At 45.0% G+C, this 26216-nt stretch overlaps 1 protein-coding gene across 7 annotated transcripts in view; it reads left to right on the plus strand.

Annotated features, from left to right (window-relative positions):
• TENM4 (teneurin transmembrane protein 4) overlaps positions 1-26216 on the plus strand; it is a 748739-nt gene that overhangs the window by 145705 nt on the left and 576818 nt on the right. For all 7 annotated transcript variants that reach the window (XM_067038410.1, XM_067038412.1, XM_067038413.1 and 4 more), the window contains exon 2: positions 6546-6601. The gene's annotated coding sequence lies outside the window, so the exon portion shown is untranslated. The remainder of the gene's footprint in view (positions 1-6545; positions 6602-26216) is intronic.

Genomic DNA, 26216 nt, shown 5'->3' on the forward strand with positions numbered 1-26216 from the left:
AACACAGGCAAAATTAAAAAAAAAAAAAAAATCCATGCACAACCATGATGAGGTTGAAAATGACAGACCATGGTCCTCGAGGGAGAGCTCCTCCTCGCTCAGACGTCTGGCAGCAACACGACCAGCTTAGCTTGGATCAACAGCCTCCACATCTGCAGAGGAGATACTTAAAGCTCAAGAAGCATCTCTGAGCCGAGGGTCAATGGGACCTCGTGACCAGGAGCAGCAAGGACTCCCAGAAAGGTGGTGTGACCCTGAGCCTTCTCCAGCCTTGCTTGGCTGAGTCACTGACATCCTTTCCCTTGCAGGTCCTGACCCACTCAGGCCTAGAGTCCATCTGGATGTAGTAGGAAACTCAGGGGAAAATCCCAGCCCTTCTAGTCGGTAGGGCCTGGAAGTTCAGTGCACTTTTTCCAGCCAGAGCTCCTAGGGCTACCTGTGGACACCCATGGTCCTCTGCCATCCCCACGGTAGTGGTCCAGCACACAGCACTGGGCTTCTGCCCCGGTTTCCTCTTCTCGTCCGTGGTTCCAACCTGGGACCAGATGACTCTTCTGAAGCTCAGTGAGCTTGGCTGCCAGCCCTAAACCCCATCTTTGTCACCCCAGGTGTCTGGGGACCTATATGAGTGGGCAGGCACCCATTGTTAATAAAAATGAATAGTTATTAACAACTAAGAATTCTGGTAATTCATTAAATAACAATTGTTATGGTTAAGAATGTAGTGGTTTAGAGCATGACTTCCAGGCCAAACTGCCTGGGTTCAAAATCCTGGCTCCACCATTCATTGTATGACTTTGGGCAATTTTATTAGCCTGTTAATACTGAAGTTTCTGTCTATTAAATGAGAAAAATAGTAGTTCCTACTTCACAGCATTGTTTATGAGGATTAAATGAGTTAATATTGTAAAGTGTTTAGGACAATGCCTAGCACATGATAAGTACTACACTGTTAACTAAAATTACAATAGTAGCAGTAATAATAATATTCACCAAAAATTTGTTGAGCCTTTGCTAGGTGCTAGGTGCTAGGCACATGAGCATTGCAGCAACCCAAAATGTGGGTCCTTTTACTATCCCTGCATTTCAGATAAAAACACAGAGGCTTGGGAAGGTTAAGGATGCAGCCCAAGGTCCCCCAGCTGGGAGGGAATAGAGCCAGAGGTCAAAGCCAGGCTCTGATTCCAGAGCCAATGCTTCTGAACAACATTTAACAAGGACTTACTGAGCCCCGGTAGGTGTCCCGATCATTCTTCTTTGGATCTTTAGATGGAGAAGGACACTTCAGATAGAGGGATGTTCATAGGAAAGGAATCTTAGAGCAGCAACTAGAGGAGTGGCCAGATGGGGCTTCAGACATTGGTGGGACTGAGACTGTGACATCTTGGTTTTGTCTTCCCAACTGAAACACAATCTCCCCCAGGGCAGGAGACAAGCTTTTCTTCTTCTGTACCTCCCTTAGAATGGATGGACATCTGAGCCCTCCACAACAGACCCCAGCAAATCCTTGATCTACAGCTACCCCACCCAGGAAATCAGTGGCTAGAGTTGACCAAAGTGAGTCCATCCACACCTTACATGCAACTGATCATTATTATGCCAATGTCGCGCTCCATGATTAACTTGAGAAGAGTGCAAATTAAGCCAAGGAAATGGTGCCTCCACACCCTGGCCTGATCTCAGACTTCCACTGCAGAGATCCTATAGGAAAGGGAAGAGCGGGTACAGTTTCACCAAATTCAGTGCACGGAATGCTGAGCTGAGGACAAGGTAGACTTAGGGAGCAGGGCAAGAGATATAGCTACAGGAGAGCCAAGGCTCTCTGACCTGTAATTCACTTTTTTTGGTTTTTAATTCAGAAAGTAACGTAAGAGGAAGTCCTCATAAATGTGTAGGTATTGATCTATAGAGGGAAAAACCATCAAATCAATTGTGCTAGATAATGCAAATTTATTTTTACATGTTAGACAGTAGAAAAGGCAGTGAATTAGACATAGTTAGTATATAATTTGACTTGAAATGGAATCCATTTAAGAGACATGCATTGAATGTGGGCAAAACACAAGGTAGAGAAGAAAAAAGGGAGCTACAGAAAGGCCCAAGCTGTGGAACTTGCTTCCATATCCTTTCCACCCCAGTGATGTCGTGGTTGCCAAAGCCAAGGCTTCAGATTGTTTACATGGAGAGAGATGAGACAGTCCTTCATGACTGGGCTTAATTCAACCAGAGTCTGTGCCCTTAAAAACAGGCGTGGTTTTTTACATCGTCTGCTTTCTGTATGAAAACCCACATTACTTTATTCATAAAACCTAGAGTTGATCGCTTGGCCCTTGGAGTAGACAGGTTATTTGATTTTATTTTAACTTAAGAAAGGAAGTAATGCAGTAAGTATTTGTTGAGTGCCTACGCTGTGCTAGGTACCAGGCTGAGTTCTGAGTGGATGGTGCTGGGAAGAGTCCCCATCCTCTGTCCTCACGGAGCCTGCACTGAACAAACCGTGCCAGACAGTACTTAATTACAGCTGTGAGATGTGCCACAAAGGAAATCTCCAGAAAATAGCCAGAGGAGCTCACTTAGTCTGGGGCTTCAGGGCTTCTCTGAGGGGGATGGTGTTTAAGCCCAGAGAGAGGCAAGGATGAGTTTGGATTAGGCAGCAAAGGGGAGAGCAAACAACTCTCCAGGCAGAGGAACAGCACGTCCAGGGCCTTGAGTTGGGAAGAAGAGGACCTAAAAGGAAGCCGGCATGCTAAGAGCAGAAACTGGAGGCAGATGGATGCATGGACAAACCAAGCAGTGCAGAGACTGGGTCCTAGAAGCAGCCTCTCAAGGCACAAGGGCACATTATGGAGTTTGGACTTTTTTTTTTTTTTTTTTTTGCGGTACACGGGCCTCTCACTGTTGTGGCCTCTCCTGTTGCGGAGCACAGGCTCTGGATGCGCAGGCTCAGCGGCCATGGCTCACGCGCCCAGCCGCTCCGCGGCATGTGGGATCCTCCTGGACCGGGGAACAAACCCGCGTTCCCTGCATCGGCAGGCGGACTCTCAACCACTGCGCCACCAGGGAAGCCCTGGAGTTTGGATTTGATCTTCAAAGGAATAGAAAGCTGTCAAAGGATTTTAGGCAGGGTGGATGATTCCATTTGTATTTGTTTTTTTTTTTTTTTTTTTAATCCCTCTAGCTTCTGGGTGGAGAGAAGTGGAGTAGAGGATGTGGGGAGACCAGTTAGGAGTCCAGATGAGAGATGGTGGTGCCCTGGTGAGAGTGGAGGCACTGGAGAGGAAGAAAAATGAACCGATTAAGGTCTGTTTAGGAAGTAGGACAGATAGGACCTACTGGTGACTGGTTGGCTGTGGTTAGTGAGGCACGAGGTGGTGTCAAGGCCGCCCTCTAGGCTTCTGGTGGGGCAGCTAGTAGGTGGTGCTCCCATTTACTGTGCTTGAATGTGCTAAAAGAAAGCTAAAAAATAATAATAATAACATTCAAGGGAAAACACTAGGAAACTCTTATGTAACAAACAAGAAAGAGACTACCACCAACCAAGAAATGGGGAAAGGACAGCAAACGTGCACTTCCCCAAAGCAGAAGGGCAAATGACCAAGAAACAGAAAAAGATGTTCAACAGTTGCAGATTAAAATAACTAGACTCCCTTTACCTAATGGCTAATGGCTAACACCGTTGGGGGGAATTGGCATCCCTGTGTACTGCTGGTAGAAATTGAAAGTGATATGGTCTTGTGTGTGTTGGGGGGGGGGGTAGTGGCAATTATAATTTTTTTTAATGTTAAAAAAATATATTCTAAGTACTTAACCAACAGCCACACAAAGGTATACGTGCAAAGAGAGTATTTACACTCAAGTGAAAAATTGCAAACAACCCAAATGTCCATCTGTAGGGAATTAATTACACATCTATGTAACCGTTTAAAAAGTAGATTAATATTAGTGTGTACAGTATGGTCCCATTTTGTAAAGTATCTGGTTGTGTATGTATGTGATTGTCTGTGTATGTGGGTATGTATACAAAGAGGTTTAGAAGGAAAACTATCTAAACTCACATTGCTAGTGGTAGGTGACTTTTTATTGTATTTGAGTAAATAGTTCGAAAAAATGATACTTTAAAAGATGAGAAGACAATAACTGCAATGTAACAGAGATTGTAATTAAAGTGTTACTGTGAGGAAACCCAAGGAAGGGAGTAACTAATTGTCACTCGGTTGGCGGGAGCAGGCATCACGAAAGAGGTGTCATGGGACCGAGAATGAATAATCAGGGATAGGTTTGTTTTCCTGTTTCTGCACAGCTTTGCAGCTCGTATGCAAGAGAAATAGGGACCTCCACAGATAGAAAGACTGATCCGGTTCTGCAGACCTTTCAGTCTGTTTTGCTCCCTGGTCATAAAACATTCATGGCAATTAATTTTAAACCAGATGACAGGAAATGGAAGCTTAAAGCTCTAGAGGGACTCAACAACAGCTTTGAAGAGTGTCCAATACAGTCACTGTGCCACTGTCTCCCCCCTCCCCTGACTCGGTTGGATCTTATACTCATTTGCAGTAGCAATGGCATTCCTAGATATTATGTTATCAGCTCTATTTCCTTGGTTACTATCTTGGATCTTTGAATAAGGAGTCGCTTTCACTTCACATTTCCTAAACTTGTTTTTAGAAATTATGCAGCTGCCTACCAAAGTGCCCTTTGGGGAATTTAAATATGCATTAATAGATATAGTGACTGTGTAGAAAAACTGGTGACCTAACAGAAGGGGATGACTCTACCTTGATTTGCAAACAGAACTTAATTGGTGGCCTTATGACATGGAATTGAAAATTTGGGGTCTGAGGAAGGCCAGAGGGGAAACCTAATACACTCACAGAGCCCAGGGTCAGAAGTAGGCCAGTGGGGGTCCCAGTCCCAGGTCCTTCAGTTACCAGCTGTGTGACCTCTGGCAACTTTCCTGACACGTAATAAGCATCAGGTGTTCTTGTAGTTTCAGCTTGGAAATAGGACAGACTTAGATTCCAAGGTCTTGCTGCAGCAAAGCGAGGGAACTTAAACCAGCTTTCTCAAGGTAAAGCAGGGGCACTGCTAGGAGGAGGGTAGAAATGGATGAGCATTTTAAATTTCAAACGTCATTTATTTTAATGAGTATTGGAAAAAGTATATAACTAACACATCAAACCTATGACTTCATAGATGTTTTTACAAAAAATGATTGTGATTAAAAATTCCAACCGTTTTGCAATTATAGAATCCATGTTAGTTGAAAGGCAGTCTTCCATTGGGCTATAGAGAAAAGAGGAAGAAATAATGAACTGCAGAAACTTTTTAAAAACTTTTATTGGAGTAGAGTTGATTTATCACGTTGTGTTCGTTTCTGCTGTACAGCAAAGTGAATCAGTTATACATATGCAAATGACCTTTTCCCATCTAGGTCATTACAGAGTATCGAGCAGAGTTCCCTGTGCTATACAGTAGGTCCTTATTAGTTATCTATTTTATATATAGTAGTGTGAGAAACGTTTTTTAAAAATCCACTAAAATTAGAGTTAAGTAAAATATGTGAATTGATTTGGAAAAATTAGTAAATGGTAATAGCAGTGAGACACTGATACGGCGAAAGTCGTGAAAGTGGTACCAACATGACTGCAGTGGACATTGGCTAGATGGCCAAACCTCACTGAGTTACCATTCTCTCGCCGGTAACATCTCCCAAGGTGGTTATGGGGATCATGAGATAATATCCATAGATATTATCGGCTCAATAGCTGTCACATAGTAGGGACTCGAATCTATGTGTCCCTCCTTTTTCCTTAGCCTCACCTTTCGAAGTTGAAAGTGATCTCTGAGATTGGCCAGGCCAGTTTCCTCACTTTCCAGATGAGGTAATGGAACCCTGATCGGGGAAAGACCAGCGGAGGGCTCCTAAAGTCATGTGCCAGCTCACGCCACTGGGCTCAGGGGTGCGCAGTGCCCGGCAGAGGCTTGACCACGGGCCTGAAAGGTCTTGGGGAAACTGAAAAAAGGCGTGGGAATGAAAATGAGTTAGTTACACAAGCAACAGTCCTGGGGGTGTGGAGGGGGTAGTCGCGATCTGAGGGGTACTTTCCAGTGTAGTACATCTTCATAGCTCCTACTCTGCAAAGCGGTAAACTCTATGTAGAGAAGGAAAGAAATTGGAAAAATACCCCCAAATGTCAGAAGTGAGTATGTTGATGTAGTAACATTTTTCTTTGCTCTGTGTCTCCTCGTAATTAATGATTGCTTACATTTTGACATCTATGAAAAATAAAGTTGCCAAAATGATTGGAAAGCTGAATTTTCTGTACTGAGAGATGGGTGCCGTTGGTGCCCTTCTTGGCATGTAACTATTTTAATTGTCATGCTTCATTTTTGAAGTAATTCTCTTCCAGCCCCTAATCATTAGCACCTTCCCCAGTTACATGGGATCATAAGTGGTTGGTAGCCAATATTGGGTATAAAACTTATGACACCTTTTAGTCCAGTGGTCTCAAGGGTTTAATTGTGATCGTCTTCTTGTTTTGCAGATGGAAAAACTGAGAATCAGAGAGGGCTAGTGATCTCTCGGACACTTGGTCAGTAGGTAAGTGATAATGCTGAAAGTGAGCCTAAAATAAGATCTATGTCTGGTCTCTGTGATTCAGTCTCTGAAGCCCCATCTTCCCAATCTTGCGATTTTTCTGATTTGCGCAACTGAAGTCAGGAAATAAGATGAGTTGGTCAGAGGCGTCTGGGTATTATTTGCACTTGTGGTTTCTGTTTGTTCCCACTGTTGAGCTGGAATGTTTAACAGGTGGGTTTGTGAAGGCCTCTTAAGCAAACCAGGCCCGTGCTGTGGCTAATGGGATATGACTGCCCTGTCTTCAACAGATCCAAGAGTTTGGTTCATCTAGAACAGACAGCCCTGGACTATGGCTGTCAGGAGATCTGGGTTCCCGTTCCACAGTGAGCTGCTCTGTGACCTTGAATAAACCACTTAACTCAGGGATTCACTCATTTTTCATTCTTTCTTTCAAACTGTTTTCCCCAGAATGTGTGGTGCTGACCTCTGTGCCAGGCACTGAGGATAACAAGATAAACACAACATAAGCTTTGCCCGGGAGGCACTCACAGCCCAATTTATGAGCTCCTCCGTTTCCTCATTACTGTCTCATCATGAGAATTTCTAACATCTGCTTTGGAGTTTACAATCTCTAGGGCATTTTGTGATCTTCCCCGAAACTCCATAAGATGGAAAGAAGTTGTTATTACCATTTTGCAGAGGAGAAAACTATGGCTTAGAGAGTTGGCTCAGGCCGTTGAGTGAGTAAGGGTTAGAGCTGCCCTTGAAAACCTTGAGCTAGATTTACTACCTCCTAAGCATTTGTTTTTGATAACAGCACACTGTTCCACTGATGGTTTTGGCATTTGAGCAGGCGTTTCTGTACCCTGCCCCTTAGCAGTGAATGTTGAGTACATCAGCACCCAGAGGAAACCCACGCTGGTGCAGAGATACTTTTCTGTAAGGAGTACTTTTCCTGTGTCTAACTGATTATTCCAGAAAGCAATGTCTTCTGTGCCTGAGAGTGAAGGCAGCCTTGGGCTCTGGGTAAGCTGACAACCAGAGGAAAACATGCCGCAGGCCCAGGGCCACCTCCTTCAGGTGGCTGCGATTCAGCAGATCAGAGAAAGCCCACCTTGGGCCAGAGGGGCACAGCCCCCCTCTTCTGCAGTGACCCTACTGAACACTGTTGCTTTCCACCAAAGCTTAATGATCCCGGGGGCTTCTGCTTTTGCAGAGTTGCCTGGCCTCAGGCAAGACATGGAGAATGATGTGGATTAGACGCTGTGCTGTTTGTTTGTGGGAGGACAACTTCTTGAGCAGGAAGCTCTTGGGCTCCCTCAAAGTCTGGAATTTCAAAGGGTGCATGAATCACTGCAGGGACTGGGCCTGGTTTCTCTGTTTTACTGTGCATGTGTACGTTGTGAATTGTGGCCATCTTTAAAGAAGATGATTAGCATGTGTGTGATATCTGAGATGTGCAGGATTTGTGGGGAATGTGTGTGCCTGGGTGGGGAGTGGGGTTTGTAAGGAACGAGTGTGTGTGTGTGTGTTTAATCTCTAGGAAGCAATTCTCGTGAAAAAAAGAAAACACTTAACGGGTATAATTTTTCAACAGGACCCAGAAATGGGCTTTTAATAAGCATCATTAAACTCTTTGATTACAAGGGGAGGCCAGCCATTCTTTCATCCTGGCTTAGATCACACAGCTCTCCCTTGCCCTGTTCTTTGGGGTCAGATAAAAACTCCTACTATTCATATTGGTCTCTCCAAAGCCCTTTCTCCCCTTTCTTGCCCTCCCCAGCCCCTGCCCCTACCCCGCGCTTTCTGATCTCTCTGCTTGGACCTCGACACAGACAGGGCTGGTGTCAGGACTGACAGATGATAGCTGCGGGTTCTCCTGGAATCTGAGCGTCCTGTGTCTCACCCTGTCCCAGCAGGAAACTTTAGAGTCTTTGTTTAGGAGGTACTCTGAGCCCAGAGATCCGGGGCTCCTTCCTTTCCCTGAGGGTCACTTACAGCCACTGACACCCAGCAGGGCTGTGTGTGCATGTGTGCAAACCCTTTCCTGCATGGATTGGGTTTCCCTTGTCTGACACGGGAGGATGAGAAGCTGTGTTGAAAGACAGGTTTTGCTCTGGACTAAAAGCATTCTGCCAGGTCTCCGAAGGAAGCTGGTTCCCCGAGTTATTAGCTTTCCTGAGCTGAGAACGAGGTGCTCCGTGACAGGAAACCAGGTAGGCTTAGCAACAGGCTTATCAAGCTGCACTGCAGGAATGTTCATTTGTGTCAACAGGTCTGGGTTTGTGTAATTTTGTTCCTCTCTGCGCACAGGATCAGTGCTGGGGCTGCTGTGTTCTGATTTGCAAGGCTCCTTCTCAGCGGTGAAGCACTCCGTAGGGTGTGGAGCTCTGCCTGGATCATCCTTGTTCACTCCACAGGACCCAGCCCGGGGGTACCGGGCACAGGGCTGAGTGTGCAGTGTCTGTGGTCTACGTAGAAGCCGCTGTAGCTCCGGGCTGCAGAGTGGTCCTGAGTGGGGCTATTCCTCCCTTGATTAATATACCAGATGCTCGTTAGAGTCCTAGCTTGGCCTCTTACTGCACCAACTACTCAATTCCTCTGTGCCTTGGTTGGTCCTGGAGGGTCTGCCCTATTTGGAACATTCTATCTAGTTCTTGCCAGCAGCTCCTTTGCAGGGACCAGCCTCCGGTCCCTATGGCTTCAGTTGTTGGTTGGCTCAGATGTGGCTCCAAACCAGACAAGCCACTGAACATTGAAGTCCTGCTACACATCCTAGGTGGATGTGCTGCCTTGACCTTGAGGCTTACCCAGGCAGTGCTCCAGGGCTGGGGCAACAGCCATCCAGTGTCAGTTCTCCAAACACCCTTAGTCGTTGCTTTAAGGGACATCTATTTTGTTAAACACCTACTGTGTGCAAGGCACTGGGATATTAGGTATATTTTTTTCTAACTTTATACCCATTTTCCAAATGAGGTAACTAAGTTTCAAAGAAGTTAACATACCCAAGAGTACCTAAGTTTCTATAAAGCACGTAGCACACAGTGGTGAGCAGAAAATGGTTGTCACCTATTAGCGATATAGTTCTTTTAAAAGTAATTATTTCATAAAGCACTTACCACATGGCATCCTAATTGATGGTTCTTCTGTGGTCCTCTCTCACTGCACTGTGAGGTTCTTGAGGGCAGAAACTGGAAGCCCCAGCCCCTAGCAAGGTACAGGGTTTAGAGCGACTGATCAATAAATGTTTGAATGATTAACAATATTCATAATGCCTCCCTGTACCGATTGCTGACTATGTGCTGGGCAAAGTGCTAAGTGCTTTATATGTATATTATTTTGTTTAATTCTTGAAACAACCCTGTGACATAGATACTATTATTACAATAATATTTATAATAAAGAAAATAGAGGCTTGAAGAGTTTTGAGTAACGTTCCCAGGTTACCCAGCTGCTAAGTGGCAAAGTTGGAAATAGGACCCTGGCTGACTGCTTACCTGTGGTATCTTGCCTTGCCCCTGTGCTCTGGCCTCCCCCAGATGTCCCAGCATCCCTCACACCACAGCCGATGCCCAGGGCTCCTCCAGTGACTTCCTGTGAAGCTGTCACTCAAATCTAGTGCCTGCCTATCTGGAGCTGTGTGAAGTTTCCATCCGGAAGGGAGAAAGCTGGTGAAGGCTGGGTGGGGCCACAGTCACATACGAAAGACAGTATGAAGAACCACTAATAAGATGAACGAGACAAGGGTTTCCTTTCTGGAGAGTAGACCTGATTTATAGGACACAAGTGAGGGTGAAGTCAACATCAAGAGGCACAACCTTTTGAGAACAGTGGTGAAGCATTTCAGTGATGTTTTCTGGGGGCATTTCTTAGGCTTGGCAACTAGGCTGCCACGGACTTGTTGGTGGGTATGGTTGGGCGAGGGAAAAGACCTTGGTGCCTTGCTCTCCAGGGAGGGCCTTCCCTTCTGGTAACTTCCCACAAGACCTCATGGACCAATGACTTATTTCATCACGGGGAGCTTCGTCTTACGCAAGCTGAAGAAATGGCACTCCACCTGTGTTGCCGCAAGATAATTAACCCCTTGTGACTTTGTCTAAAGGGGAGCCAGGAGCATATGTGCTTTTAGTGAAAGTTAAGGAACGGGGAGGAGGATTTGAGCTGGGAAAGAGAGGGACTTGGAATTACTCTGGAGGCTGCCCGGGTGGGACTAGGATTCTGACTAATGACTCCCGACAGGGCCAGGGCCCAGTTCGCGTGAATCCAGGTATGTTCTGTGTCCCGAGGACTCTAGTGAGGTATGCTGGTGCCCTCACCTAAATGCTACAACAGAGCAACTGCTTTGGGAGACCACACATGAACACTCCTTGGCCAAGAGAAAAGCAAGCAGGATGACAACATGATGACACATCCGTTAAAGCCTTCATGGACATGTCTTTGGGTAGCTCAGGGCTTCACTCCTCTGGAGCCTGGCCCTCTGCACCCCAAAAGCAGTGGTGACACTGGTTCTTGAAGCTGGACCTCGAGGGTATTTCCTTTTTCCCTCTTAGCAATGATTTTTAAACCATTCACTGCAGAACCCTGGGGGTTTAGTGAAATCCCCTCTGAGACTTCCCCTGGAGATAGGCAGACGGTTCCCTGTTGGCTCCTGGACACCTGCCTTGCTCATCCTCTTCTCCTTGTTTGCTCACTGGGCTTCCTTGTTGCCAAGACTGGTGTTCGGCTGGGATGTACTCCATGGCCGCGCTGTTTGTTTACAGCCAACGTTTGCTCTCATTGGCTATTGTGTCTGTTCTGATTGGTTGCTGTCTGTGCCGTATCCGTGGTTAAATATTTTGAATTTCACTCCTGCTTGCAAGCCTCCCTTTTGTGCAGAGCCAGCTGCATCCCAATGCAGGCACATTGTGCCAGTGGCGAGCCAGTGAACCACAGGCTGCACAGAACCAAAACAGTTTGGCTGTCTTTGAGAACTTCTTGCTGTGCTTCCTTATCCATCCTAGGGCCACAGAGTCACCCGAACGTCACCAGCCCACATGGCCACGTGGGGCTCAGCGATTTGTCTACCATACCCACCGCCACCAAAGCAGAAGCCCTGGTTATGTTGCCGTAGCAGACCTGGGAGCAGGAGCTGGTCGTTGGTCTTTTCTGTCCCAGCCCCTGGCATGGCTCTAGCAGACAGGTAGCAGGCTCTACTGCCTGCCCGTGGACGTAATTCCCAGATTCACTCAGCTGTGCCTTTACGAACAAGCTGCTTTCTCAAATGAGCAGGATATGCCAACTTTTCTGGCAGAATTCCTTATGAGCATTTGTTCTTTCTTTCCCCCTTTTCTTCAAAAAGAAAGGAAAAGCAAAAGGAATAGCAGAAGAAATGTTAGTTAAAAGTGCATGCATTTGAGATTCAGGCAGATCAGCATTTATATCCAGGCTCTGCTCCCCGTTAGCTGTTTGACCTTAGGGAAACCATTTAACCTCTCTGTACCTTTTGTTCAAAAGAAATAATAATAACTCTAAAGAGTTGCTGGGTCTGTACAATAATACATACATATAAGTTGAAGGTGCCATGCCAATGAGAGTCATTAACATATATTGTCCCTCTTTCTGGAGACAGTTTCAATCTATAACGATTCCAAAAAGTGAGTCAGTGACAAATGCTATCTCTTCCAGGACTAGAGCCTGGGAGGAGAGACTGAAAAATGAGAGGAAAAGAGCCAACCCATCATTTTTAGTTTAGAGAGCCTCCAAGCCTAAAGCAGAACCTCCTGCACAGGCAAGAGAGGAAAGAATGGAGAACTTATCTTTGAGTTTCCTTGCCAACAAAGGGAAAAGGGAAAGCTGATAGATTACATGTTCTCATTGGCTAGCACTGAGTCTTTGTTGAGGGGTAAGTAAACACAGATGACAAGCTATTAGCTAGACATAGGGAGGTATAGCTTGTGCAGGAATGGCAGATACATGATGTATTAGGTTGGGTTCCTGGGACCAGACTCTGGGACAGAGATTTGCGTGCTGAAAGTTTACGGGGCTTGCCCTCAGGATCAGCCCCTGTCCGGGAGTAAGGGAAGCAAGATTAGATCGAGGGAGGAGTTGAGCGGCAATGTGGTCACAACAGAGACATCAACCGATCCCACAGGGAGCTCTGGAGCTGGGATGGTCCTTCAGTTCCCTGCATTGAGTCAAGGGAAGTTGACCTTACTGCCCTCAGCAGCAACAGCTGGGTACTGCCCCTGGGTAAGGCAGCAGCTCCCTTGGGCTGAGGACCATTCCTGGAGAGGGACTCCACTGAGAGCTGTCAGCAGCCAGCAGCAACAGTCCCCACAGCTGGGGCACTGAGCGCCTCAGTCCCAAAGGGCTCCTCTGGGCAGCGCATCACAGCATCCACTACACATGGCATGCAGACTGCCCTTCTTTCCTTACATCCTACTGCACACGTCACTAATTGAAACAGCTCTCTTTACCACTGTGTTCAGATGCGGTCTCAGAATTTTTTCAAAAGCAATGCTCCAGATAAACATTTTCAACCAGATGCAATTGGCTCGTGAGAAGGAACCCACTGGCTCCCTTTGGCTTCTCCATCTGTAGGAGACGTTCATTGATGGTGTAACAATAGGCCTTCAGTGTTATGATTTATATTTCAACATTGGACAGTTGGAAAACCTTAGACAAGTTCCCTGACATGACTAGTGGAAAATGTGATTTTTTAAAATATATTTCATTACTCCCTTTGACCACATTCCATTTATTTGAGTTGTGGCTTGTTTTTCTTTTCCCCTATTAAATGCAGTTTTCCCAATGATTCATTTCCTTTTCTTCTCCCTCTCTCTCTCTTTTTTTTTTTTTTTTTGCGATACGCGGGCCTCTCACTGCCGTGGCCTCTCCCGTTGCGGAGCACAGGCTCCAGACACGCAGGCTCAGCGGCCACGGCTCACGGGCCCAGCCGCTCCGCGGCACGTGGGATCTTCCCGGACCGGGGCACGAACCCGCGTCCCCTGCATCGGCAGGCGGACTCTCAACCACTGCGCCACCAGGGAAGCCCCTCCCTCTCTTTTTAAATTTTGTTAAAAATTAATTGACTTTTTACTACATATTCTCTTGTCATATCATCCATTCTTATTTCAACCATCGGCCACTTCAGGTGTCCTTTCTTCACCCAGTTCACATTACTGGTCACCTGCTAAATCTGTCCATATGACTTGCCTCCCTAACCTCCAAAATAGCAATAAACGGCATCCGTGGTTAGCCCATGAGGAAACAGAAGCTTAGAGAGGTTAAGATGCTTTTTGAAGATGAGACATCTTGCAGATGCCTGGAGTGGGCTTTATCTTAGGTCTGTTAGCTCCCAAAGTCTGTGTCCTTTTTTCTCTACCTTTGAGATATTTGTTGAGGTGATGACTCCAGGTTCTCCTTTTTGAGTCTTGCTTGGCTGAGAACTCTACAAACTTCAGTTGCTAATCCCATTGGTCATTATGAACCGTTGCAGAGTGTTGGGACCACCCCACACCGCTGGGTGGGTTGGAGACCCTTCTGCTTTCCCTGAACAGGGCATAGCTAATTATAGAGTGCTGGGCACAGCCTGGCCCCTGGGCCCATCAGCTGGGGGTATTCAGTTTTTATCGAGTTCCGGAGATGCTCCGGTGGTGGGGAGCCTTTGGGATCAGACTCGCTGTCATGATTGATGGGATGGGGCTGACACTGAAGCCAGCAAGTGACTTGTTATAACTCTTGATAAATGAGACTTCAGTTGGTCCAGCTGGCCAGCTGCCGAAAGCCTGGCAGCATCACTGAGGGACCCACCTGGGTCTCTGAGCCGAGTGCCTATGCTGTGATCTGTAATCCTCTTTAAGGAAGATGCATTTGGTAAAGGAAGGTCTTTTGCTTTTAGCTGAGGGCTGATTCCATCAAAACCAAAGGTAAATTAGGTTGTTGTTAAAGAACACTTATAGAGGCTCCTATTCTGTGCCAGATATTTTATTCTGAAGCTAAGCACTTAGAGATACAAAAATAAAACCAGTGTCCCACCCCTCACGCTTAAAATGTGAGCTGGTGTTTTTTACTGTTGTGTAGATGGAAGACAAGGGCCCGACCACCTCCTAATGCTGTGAGGCATCTATCTGAGCTCTTACAGCCAGTTCCTCGATTCAGTCCTCTGCCCTTCAGAGCATGACTTCTTTGCCCAGGGAGGACTTTAGGATCCTCCTGTCTCTGATAACAGATTTTCTGTGTGACCTTGGACAGGGCACTTGACCTCTCTGGTCCTCAGTGTTACCTCAGAGTCAATGTAGAAAGTGGCCACTGTAATGCCTCAAGTGCCTGCTGTTGGGAAAGCACCTTGTATTATGCCTCGTACACTGTAGGCACTCTATAAATGATACCATGTTTTCCTTCCCCAGCCCCACTTCCTTTCTTAGCGATATCAATGAAGAATTTACTAGACATTGATGACCTATAGAGCAGGAGAATTTCCTCAAGGAGTGCTTTCCATCTTCATTGGGTGATCCAGGGCTGAATGGATTTTCCGGTCTCCATCCAGTATGCTTTCTCACTGGACTCCAAGGGAGCAGGTTACATCCTCAATACCTCCTACAAGCCCTGGCTTTCAGAGGACTCCTCTGCATTTTCTGATTCTTCACCACCACCCCAATATTCCTTCCTAGTGGGATGTCGCCAAGATTGCTCAGAAGAAGAGGTGGCTATGGCAAAGGGAAGGGGTCCTGCACCATGAGCTGGCATTGTGAGAACAGGACACTCTTTTGCCCTAAGACTTAGTCTTCTCTTTTATAACATAGGGTAATAATACTTTCCTTGCGGGCATTATCTGAGGATTGCATATGATAACACATGTGAGAATAGGCTTTGGAACAAACCTGTGATTTGTGATTACAGATGCTGTCTTTCTTCCGTGAGTTTCCACCTCTTGGTCTGGCCCCTTCACCAATAGCTCCCAGCAGAAGTTCCCAAATGTATCGGGACTATGCAGAAAGCTGTCCGACCAGCTGTTTGTGGAAATCTGTACTATGACCCTTCCCAAAGAACTTGTTTTAGTTATTTATGTCTGTCTACTTCTCTAAACTCCAAGATATTTAAGAACAAGGTCCAATCTTAATTTATCTATATCTCTAGGATATACCAGAGGTGTCGTAATTGTTTGAAGAAATAAATGAAGGGCTTCCCTGGTGGCGCAGTGGTTGAGAGTCCGCCTGCCGATGCAGGGGACACGGGTTCGTGCCCTGGTCCGGGAAGATCCCACATGCCGCGGAGCAGCTGGGCCCGTGAGCCATGGCCGCTAGGCCTGCGCGTCCGGAGCCTGTGCTCCGCAACGGGAGAGGCCACAACAGTGAGAGGCCCGCATACCGCAAAAAAAAAAAAAAAAAAAGAAATAAATGAAGATGAAAGATAATGAAAACTATGGGTATCTGCTATATATCTGCTCTGGGGATATAAGGTCTCATGTAATCCTACAGGCCTAGGAGGCTGATATTATTCCACTCTCGAGCAAAGGGAAATTGAGGCCCAGAGAGGTGAAGCCACTTACTCAAGAGTCAGTAACTTGCAGAGTAGGGACACCAGCTTCAGAGCCCTGGACTTCAAACTAGTTCTTACCTCCTCTACTGGGTGCGCTCTCTCTCTCTCTCTCTCTCTCTCTCCTTTCCACATTTTATTGTACAAACAACATTAAAACAACAATAACAGGAAAAAAATAAACTTACCTTCCAATTTCCCACTTCTAGCAAGTCAGTTGGTTCCATTTTTCCACATCCCTGCTGTCCCTTTCTTGCATATGTTCTTTTTCAATAACAGCATTATTGAGATATAATTCACATGCCATAAAATTCACTCTTTTAAATTGTACGATTCAGTGTTTTCTAGAAATATTTAACCATCACCACTGTCTAATTTTAAAGCAGTTCGTCACCCCCAAAAAGAAACCCCATCCTCATTAGCAGCCCCCCCCCCATTCCCTGCTCCCCCTGTCCCCAGCCCCTGGCAGCCACTAAGCTACTTTCTCTCTCTATAGATGGCCTATCCTGGATGTTTTATATAAATAGAATCCTCTAATATGTTGCCTTTGTGTCTGGTTTCTTATACTTAGCATAATGTTTTCAACATCCATGTTGTAGCATGTATCAGTGCTTTATTCCTTTCTGTGGATGAATAATAAACACACACACACACATACACCCTTGTTTTGTTTATCTATTTATCAGTTGATGCATATTTGGGTTATTTCTACTTTTCAGCTATTATGAATAATGCTGCTATGAACATTTGTGTAAAAATTTTTGTGTGGATGTATACTTTTAGTTCTTTGGGGTACATGCCTGTAAATGATATTGCTAGGTCATACTCTATGATCAACATTTTTAGGAACTGCCAGTGTGTTTTCAAAAGTAACTGCACCATTTTACAATCCCACCAGCAATGTATGAAGTTTCCAATTTTTTCACATCCTTTGCAACTCTTTTCATTGTCTCTCTCTCTATTTTTTTAGCCATTCTCATGGATTTGAAATGATATCTCATTGTGGCTTTGATTCAGGTTTCCCTAAAGACTGATGATGTTCAGCATCTCTACATGTGCTTTTGGCCATTTTTATATCTTTTTTGGAGAAATGTCTACTCAAGTCATTTGCCCGTATCTTAACTGGGTTATTTTTCTTTTTACTGTTGCATTGTGAGTTCTTTATGTATTCTGGATACAAGTCACTTATCCAATATATGATTTGCAAATATTTTCTCCCATTCTCTGAGTTGTCTTATCACTTTCTTGATAATGTTCTTTGAAGCACAGAAGTTTTAAATTTTGATGAAATTTGTCTGTTTTCTCTTTTGTCACTTGTGCTTTGAGTATCACATCTAAGAAACTTTTGCTTAATCCCAAGCCACGAAGACTTACTCCCATATTTTCTTCTAAGAGTGTTATAGTTTTAGTTCTTACGTGTAAGTCTATGATCCACTTTGAGTTAAGCTTTGTATCTTGTGTGAGGTACAGGACCAACTTTATTCTTTTGCATGTGTATATCCTGTTGTCCTAGCCCCATTTGTTAAAGAGGCTATTACTTCCCCAGTGAAGGTTGATTTATGGACTCTCAATTCTATTTGATTAATCTCTCTATCTATCCTGATGCCAATATCACACTGCTTTGATTACTGTAGCTTCAGAGTAAGTTTCGAAATTGGGAAGTGTGGGTCCTCCAACGTTGTTCTTTTTCAAGATTACTTTGGGTATTTTGTGTCTCTTGCATTTTTATGTGAATTTTAAGATCCACTTACCAATTTCTTTAAAAAAAATATATCCACCTGGGATTTCAATAGGGAATGCATCGAATCTGTAAGTCAATTTGGTAGTATTGCCATCTAAATGATATTAATTCTTCCAATCCATAAACATAGGATATCTCTCCTTTTCTGCAGTGTTTTATAATGTTCAATATTATCAGACATATAAAATGTACAGAAGTCTTGCACTTGTAAAGAAGCCTGTCCTTTAAAAAAATGTATTCCTAAATATTTTATTCTTTTTGATATTGTTGCAGATAGAATTGCTTTCTTGATATCATTTTTTGATTGTTCATTGCTGGTATATAGAAAACAAATGATTTTTGTACATTGACCTTGTATCCTGCAAACTTGCTGAACTTGTTTATTCTAATAGTTTTTGTGCATTTATTAGGATTTTCTATATAAAAGATTTTGTCATCTCTGAGTAGAGATAGTTTTATTCCTTCCCTTCCCTAAACTGGATTCCTTTTTTTAACTTTTTCTTGACTAATTTCCCTGATTAGAACCTCCAATACAATGTTGAATAGAAGTGGTGAGAGCAGACACCTTGTCTTGTTTCTAATCTTAGGGGGAATGTTTTCAGCCTTTCACCATTAAGTATGATATTAGCTGTGAGTTCTTCAAAGATGATCTTTGTCCAGTTGAAGAGTCCTTATATTCATTGTTTACTGAGTATTTTTGTCATAAAGCAGTGCTGGATTTTGTCAATGCTTTTCTGTGTCTATTGACAGGATCGTGAGATTCTTCTCCTTTATTCTCTTAATGTGGTGTATTATGTTGATTGGTTTTGTATGTTAAACCAACTTTGCATTCCTAGGAAAACCCCACTTGATTATGGTGTATAATCCTTTTCATATTTGTTGGATTCAGTTCAGTATCATTTTGTCGAGGAATTTTGTGTGTATAATCAAAGGGGATCATGATCTATAGGTTTTTATTCCTTGAGATATATTTGACTGATTTTGGTGTCAGGGTAATGCTGACCTCATAAAATGAGTTGGAAAGTGTTCATCCTTCTGTTTTTTTGCAAGAGTTCATGAAGGATTTGTGTTAATCTTGCCTCTTTTTTTGAGAACTTTAAAGAGCTGTAATGAGGACAAAGCTTATGACAGCTCACAGTTATGCCTTATCATGTGCCTGTGCTGGGTGAGTCTATGACCACAGAAACTTGACATTAGATTAAAGCCTGAACATTTCCCTAAGAGTAGGACAGTGGTCTCCTACCATTACACCACAAGACATTCAGTACTGGGAAACTGGGATGGACAGACAGACATGGTTCCTTCCTCTTTATTTTTTATTTTTTTACTGTTTTAAACATTTCTGCACAAATGCCTGGATGAATATTCTGTCGAAGCATAACCTTCTCCTCCAAAACAGACAACAGATTGGCCTCTTGACCACATGCTGAACAAGACCAATGCTTACACCATTATCTCCCCTGAAACCTGTCAATGTCCTTCTAGAAAATCAAAATATCCACACATATTAATAGCTCGGCATCCAGGTTAACAAAAGAGTTGAGTGTTTTTCATTCCTCTTTAACATGTGAAAATGAGGAAAGACTATTCCTGACTGAAATTGCTTGGAACAAGAAACAAGACAGAGAGATGTTACTGACTTAAAGGAAATTGCTGACATCAGGAGCAAGAGCAGGAAACACTTGGTACCTGGAGTTCAAGGTTAAGATCAGCATGTGTGGAGATCAGGGCAGGAGCATGTATGGGAGAGGTGGTCTCCATTCAACAGCTTGAGACTGTTGCCATGGTACAAGTTCATAGCTCTGCTGCTAAGAAATGCTAATGAGTCTGTAAAACTAATATACTTTCACAAATCATATAAGTGGTATTTCAAGAAATAACAAGTTTGGGAAACAGAATATGTCTTTATTTATTTTATTTTTTTTAACATCTTTATTGGAGTATAACTGTTTTACAATAGTGTGTTAGCTTTTCCTTTACAACAAAGTGAATCAGTTATACATATACATATGTTACCATATCTCTTCCCTCTTGCATCACCCTCCCTCCCACCCTCCCTATCCCACCTCTCTAGGTGGTCACAAAGCACCTAGCTGATCTCCCAGTGCTATGCAGAAGCTTCCCACTAGCTATCTAATTTACATTTGGTAGTGTATATATGTCCCTGCCACTCTCTCACTTCGTCACAGCCCACTCTTCCCCCTCCCCATATCCTCAAGTCCATTCTCTAGTAGGTCTGTGTTTTATTCCCATCCTACCACTAATCTCTTCATGACATTTTTTTTCTTAGAGTCCATATATATGTGTTAGCATACGGTATTTGTTTTTCTCCTTCTGACTTACTTCACTCTGTATGACAGACTCCAGGTCTATCCACCTCATTACAAATAACTCAGTTTCATTTCTTTTTATGGCTGAGTAATATTCCATTGTATATATGTGCCACATCTTCTTTATCCATTCATCTGTTGATGGACACTTAGGTTGCTTCCATGTCCTGGCTATCGTAAATAGAGCTGCAATAAACATTTTGGTACATGACTCTTTTTGAATTATGGTTTTCTCAGGGTATATGCCTAGTAGTGGGATTGCGGGGTCGTATGGTAGTTCTATTTGTAGTTTTTAAAGGAACCTCCATACTGTTCTCCATAGTGGCTGTATCAATTTACACAGAATATGTCTTTAAATGGGCAACTTCAACTGTGTTTCTTGCTAGGAGATGTGGATGTTATGTTATCGAATAATAATATCTGCTGACATTGCCCAGTGTTTGAATAATTGCTAAAGGCTATAGTTCTTTATAAATGCTTTAATAGAAGAAATACAAAGAGAAAATGCATAAATGTCATGGAATACTAGGACATGAAACCAGAAACATTGGCTAACTTTTATATAAAATCTAAATTAGCCAAAGCAATATCAATTTGAATAAAAAAGAAATTCAGGACAAGCAGACAAGATATGCCCATTGTTAAAATAGGAAAAGAGCTTATATGAAGCACTAAGTACTCAAACTCCAACTTGAAAATGCATTTGGACGTTCTTTCAACAATATGTCCAACCCAATATGGAAAAAATGTTCTATGGCTGGAATATTTGCTACAAAACAAAGGTAAAGACTACTAATAGTTGGCAATTGATGCTTCCTGTGTTTTAAATTTCTAGTTTTGAATGATAACTTTTAAATATTAAATAGTCATAGCATTTTTTTCCATTTAAAAAGAAAAGAAAAAAGAGTCTGAGGTTTCAGTACATTACAGGACGGATCACGATGATGTTCAGTCCCTGAGCTTTTCTAAAGGAAACACGCTTTGAGTGGTGGTCATTCACTCATGCCTTCAGTCACTTCATTAATCCACTCAGCAATTCCATATTGAGCTCCTTTTCTATGGCAGGCCCTGTACTGCAGTGTCAGGTCACACAGATGGGAATGCATTTCAGTCCCAAGGGAGAAGCCAGTCTGGTGAGGAAGATCAGCCTCTAAGCAAACAGTCACTACCAAGCATGATCATGGCCATAACACGGCATAAAAGGAGGTCACAGGAATATAGAGGGAGGAGATATGAGGGAGAGACAGTGTCAGAGGAGATATGGTCCACTGGGAAACTTGAAGGATGCATAGGAATTGGCCTGATGGAGGCCCAGGCAGAACCAGGAGGTCACTGAGAACAGTCTGTCTCTACATTCAGTCATTCACAGGGGCTTAAAGGGACAGCTCTGAAAGATGACTTGGAGAGACCCCAGGAGGCAAATCCTAAATCCAAAAAGCTTGTGTGCATTTTGAAGAAGTCTGCACTTTATCGTGGGGCGGTAAATGTTTTAATGACTCGTGACCTTTCCTGAACAGCAGCCCAAGGGTACCAGAGAGGCGGAACTAAAACCGTATCTGATAGCAAAAGTCAGGTCTAGACCTTGGAGAATCGTCCTTGAATAGAATGCAGGTCTCCTAGGGCCTTTCATCCAGCATACCCCATCGCCTGGACCTTGTCTTCCCTTCCATCGCCCTAGAAGAGCCATCCCAGCTCACTAGGAGGTCAGACTCAAAAATATTGAATTCCGGAGTGGATAACACTGAATCCTATTATGTTTGTTGGTAAAATAGGGACATTGATGCCTCCTTCCTAGGGTTGTTGTGATAACAAAATGAAATAAGGGTTCTCTAAACATCTTCAGAAATCTCCACTGCAAGCTAGACAAAAGACGTGCCACGTCCGTTATGGAAGTAAGACCATCAATGTTGGGAGCTGCATAGACCTGGATTCAAATTCCAATGCGCCCCCTGGCTGCTTGACCCTGGACAAATTATCTTCACTCCCTGAGCCTCAGTTTCCTCGTCAGTGAAATAGAAATGATCATAATACCTCCCTTTGGGGTTGCGATGAGAAGGAAGTGTTATGGTCCCTGTGACATCCCCAGGCACATCCAAGGTGCTGAAGAATTGCCTTTTGAATCTGAATGTGAACAGGGAGCTCTGCTTTTCCTGGAGGCTCCTGGAGGGCTGGACATACATCTCCCTCATTGCTCTGTGTTTAGAGCCTAACGTATAACGATGATCAGCATATAAAGATATTCCAGTGTTTTTGCAGTTGAATTTACTTCCTCCTCTCAATCCAGGTTTCTATCCAGTTGAAAAAAGAATTGACTGTGACCTTTTGGAAATACAAATAAATCAATAAAGAAAAAAGATTTTATTCATTTTTCTTTTTTAATAAATTTATTTATTTATTTTTTGGCTGCATTGGGTCTTCGTTGCTGTGCGTGGGTTTTCTCTGGGCTTCTCATTGCGGTGGCTTCTCTTGTTGCAGAGCATGGGCTGTAGGCGCGCGGGCTTCAGTAGTTGTGGCTCACGGGCTCTAGAGCACAGGCTGAGTAGTTGTGGTGCACAGGCTTCGTTGCTCCACAGCATGTGGGATCTTCCCAGTCCAGGGCTCAAACCCGTCTCCCCTGCATTGGCAGGAGGATTCTTAACCACTGCGGCACCAGGGAAGCCTGAAAAAAGATTTTAAATCATCTCATTTTATACGTTTATTTTGCTGAGTGGGCTAAGCAGGTATTAGTCAACTGGGGGCTTCCTTAAGGGAACAGGAAGAGCTCACAGCTCCTGCTTCCATGGACCTGGTGTGGCTGCCCCAGTTTCTCCAGCCAAAAGGCAGAGCAGTATCTCTTGCACACTGAGGAGTTAGGAAGTTTAACCTGGGAGAAATATGTCCTTAATGATGTTTTATACCCAGGGGCCTCTGGAGAAGAGAGCTTCAGGAAGATTAACTGGGACAGGAGGCTGCAGGAGCTACCCGCCAAGGGGCAAGGGTGTGGAGCAATGGGAATTACACCCTCGAATGTGCCCCAGGGGAGGGCATGTGTGATTGCAGCAGCCCTAGGAGCAGACTTCGTACAATCTGTGTCCCAGACTTGCTTCCATCTCCAGTCTGGTCCCCATTCTTGGCTTTCCCCTGCTTCTTCTGTTCCCCTCCTCCCCCAGATGAGGAGAGGGCTTGCTACAGGACTCAATAAATCCCAGAATCAGGCCCGGGAGCAATGGTACCCACTTCCCTGAGTCCCCACCAGTGTCACTTTCCGAGTGCCAGGCTTTGGGCTGAGTGAGACAGGGCTCCCCCACCCCCTAGAGTTGCTCTCTGTGTGGGGAAATAGCCACAAAGGGATGAAGGAAGGCCTTCAGGAGCTCTTTGGAGGCTGCAGTGAATCTGCGTAGAGGGAGAGCAAGGGGTGGGGAAGAAGGGCGAAAGCTACAGAAGAGAAGAGCAGGGGATGGTGGATGTGCATCTTGAAGGATGCGAGTTTACCAGACAGAGGAGGAAGTGGAGGGTATTCCTGGCAGAGGTAAAGTTTGCACAAAGGCTCTGAGACCTGATGGACCTGGAGTCCTGGAGAAATGGGAAGAAGTTCAATGAAACAGGAACAGTGAGTGAAGGGCAGACATGGGGCAGGTGGGAGGGATGCCGTGGGAGGACAGGTTCTGCCTCGTTAAGAAGTGTCCTGTCGGCTGGGCTGTAATGAACGTGGACTTGATACTCTGGGGAGTGGGGAGGCAAGGTAGAGAGACCAAGGGAGTTTGGCCTGAAATAGCCCTGAATTAATGCATCAAGTAATCATCTATGACAGCGGTCCCCAACCTTTTTGGCACCAGGGACCGGTTTCGTGGGAGACAATTTTTCCACAGACGGACGGTGGGGAGGCGGGGGAGGATGGTGCAGGCGGTAATGCGAGCGATGGGGGGCACCGCGGCAGATGAAGCTTTGCTGCCTTGTTTGCTGCTCACCTCCTGCTGTGCGGCCCGGTTCCTAACTGGGCCGCGGACCCCTGATTTATGAAGCACTACCAAGTGCCGCTGCCTTGCTGGGCTCCGGGGATCCAAGAGTACAGAAGCAGACTTCACTCTGAGCAGGCTTACTCTCCATCTCCCTGACTGCCTGCCACTCTCTCTTTAACACCATCTTATCCTATCCCCTGTCCTGCTCATACGATGTTGAGCCCCCTAAAGTCTGTGTTATTCATCTTCTGCCTGGAGCACTCGCTCCAAGATCTTCTGGGCAGAGGTGATGAGAAAACAGCTTTGAAAACGAACTACTAACACTCTGCAGGGGGCTGGGGGTGGGTTCCTCATGAGCTGGTGCCTAGAGGGGAGTCCCTAAGGTGGCAGACTTCAGTCTGGAGGGACTACCCCCCCCGGCCCCAGTAACAAAGTCTGCGCACACTTGGAGGGCTGAGCCACAGTTGTATGCCTGTGTGTCCGGGGACTCTGCAGGTGGAGACACGTGTGCACATGTCTGCTGTGCAGGCATGTGCGTCTGGGCCCTGTAGGTCCTTGTTGGATGCATCTGTGTTCCTGGACCCTGGGCACTTGTCTGGGTCTGCGCGTGTTGGCATGTCTGTGCGATTTCCCTTCAGGCTCTGTCTGTTTCTGTGAGGATGCAGAACCCCTGTCTCACCTTGGAAACAATCCCGTTGTTTGTGATTTCCTGATGGTGACAGTGTCACCGCACCCGCCTGTCACTTGTGCACAAGCACACACATACCCGGCAGTGCTCCGGAGCTGCTTGCTCTGGGAATTCCTGAGAGACTGTCATGGGCCACCTTAGTGGCTCACTCATGGGCTCGCTTTCTTCCTTGGAGAAATGGTCCAGGAAACGTTTCTGGAAATTAAATTTCAGTACTGGTTTAACTTCAGTAAAATATAACAAAGATGAAGTGGCGAGGATTTGGGAACTTCCTCTGTCTCTGCTTGGTGGGAAATCTCCTCCAGCGTCTGGAGTCTGGGAAGAGAATCCTTCCATGAGGTTCTAGGGATGCAATAAAACCCAAAATGTGTGTGTCCTTAATGATTTTTATACTATATGTAAGGGAGCTTCGGGAAGATTAAGTGGGACAGGAGGTCCTGCTTTTGGTCGTGAGCCTTTCATCAAAATGCTGACAGTGAGGCCGGGTGCCCTAAAGGGTGCATTTCTGCAGGTGCCAGAGAATAATCCAGCAGTCATGAGTCAATTTGTCCAGCCAGTCTCATTTTCCCACTGGAGACAGGCACTTGTAACTTTGTTTCTAGACTCAGCCATCTTCACAGACCCCTTTCTTGGTGAATGGCATTGCCTTCCTCTCAGGCATCACCAGCTCCTAAATCTCCATGCTTTCAATCCTCCCTGCAACAAGGTGAGAAAAGAAACAATTGATTGAAATCAATACCTACTGTTCTCCCAGTGTTACCGGTCACTCACAAGCTCTCTCCAATCTGCTTTCTCCTTTTCTCTTCTCTGAGTGTATTTGAGAAACTGAGAGGACCTCATTTGTATTAAAGCTGCCTGAGGAAGCATTCGCTTTTCTTGTTCTCTTTTACTTCATAGAGAGGCACTGCAGGACAGCTGAGCTGCAGTCTTGTAGGAAGGCAGCTTCGGGGGCCTCCTGGTCAATAACATGTTCAGTTGGCCCTGGGCCCCCACCTCATCCCCCCACCCCCTGCTCTTTTCAGGCTACATTTCTGAGCTGGGATGGTGATAACTGACCATCAATATAAAGAAGACCCACCTCTCTGCCAAGAAATGCAACACAGACTACAAGAGCCAGGGCTTAAAGTGACTTTGGAGTTCCTTTACCTGCATCCCTTTTTTCCAGATGGGAAACCGAGGTTCAGAGAGGCTTAAGCAGTTACTCCAAGTTGGCCTGATGGAGGCAGGCCCAGAGTTCAAGTCCCCAGACTCCAAAGTCGCTGCTTTACTTCTCTGACCCTGACTACAGACCATACAGAGGGAGCAAACCACACCATTCTCAAACGATTTTCTGCCAGCGCCGAAGCAAATAGTCCTGACAGCATGATAAAAAGCCAAGGCTCTGCAGTCCCCAAAACCTGGGTTCACGTCTCATCTTTACATT

This window comes from Kogia breviceps, chromosome 7 (genome assembly GCF_026419965.1).
Source record: "Kogia breviceps isolate mKogBre1 chromosome 7, mKogBre1 haplotype 1, whole genome shotgun sequence".
Classification (NCBI taxonomy): domain Eukaryota; kingdom Metazoa; phylum Chordata; class Mammalia; order Artiodactyla; family Physeteridae; genus Kogia; species Kogia breviceps.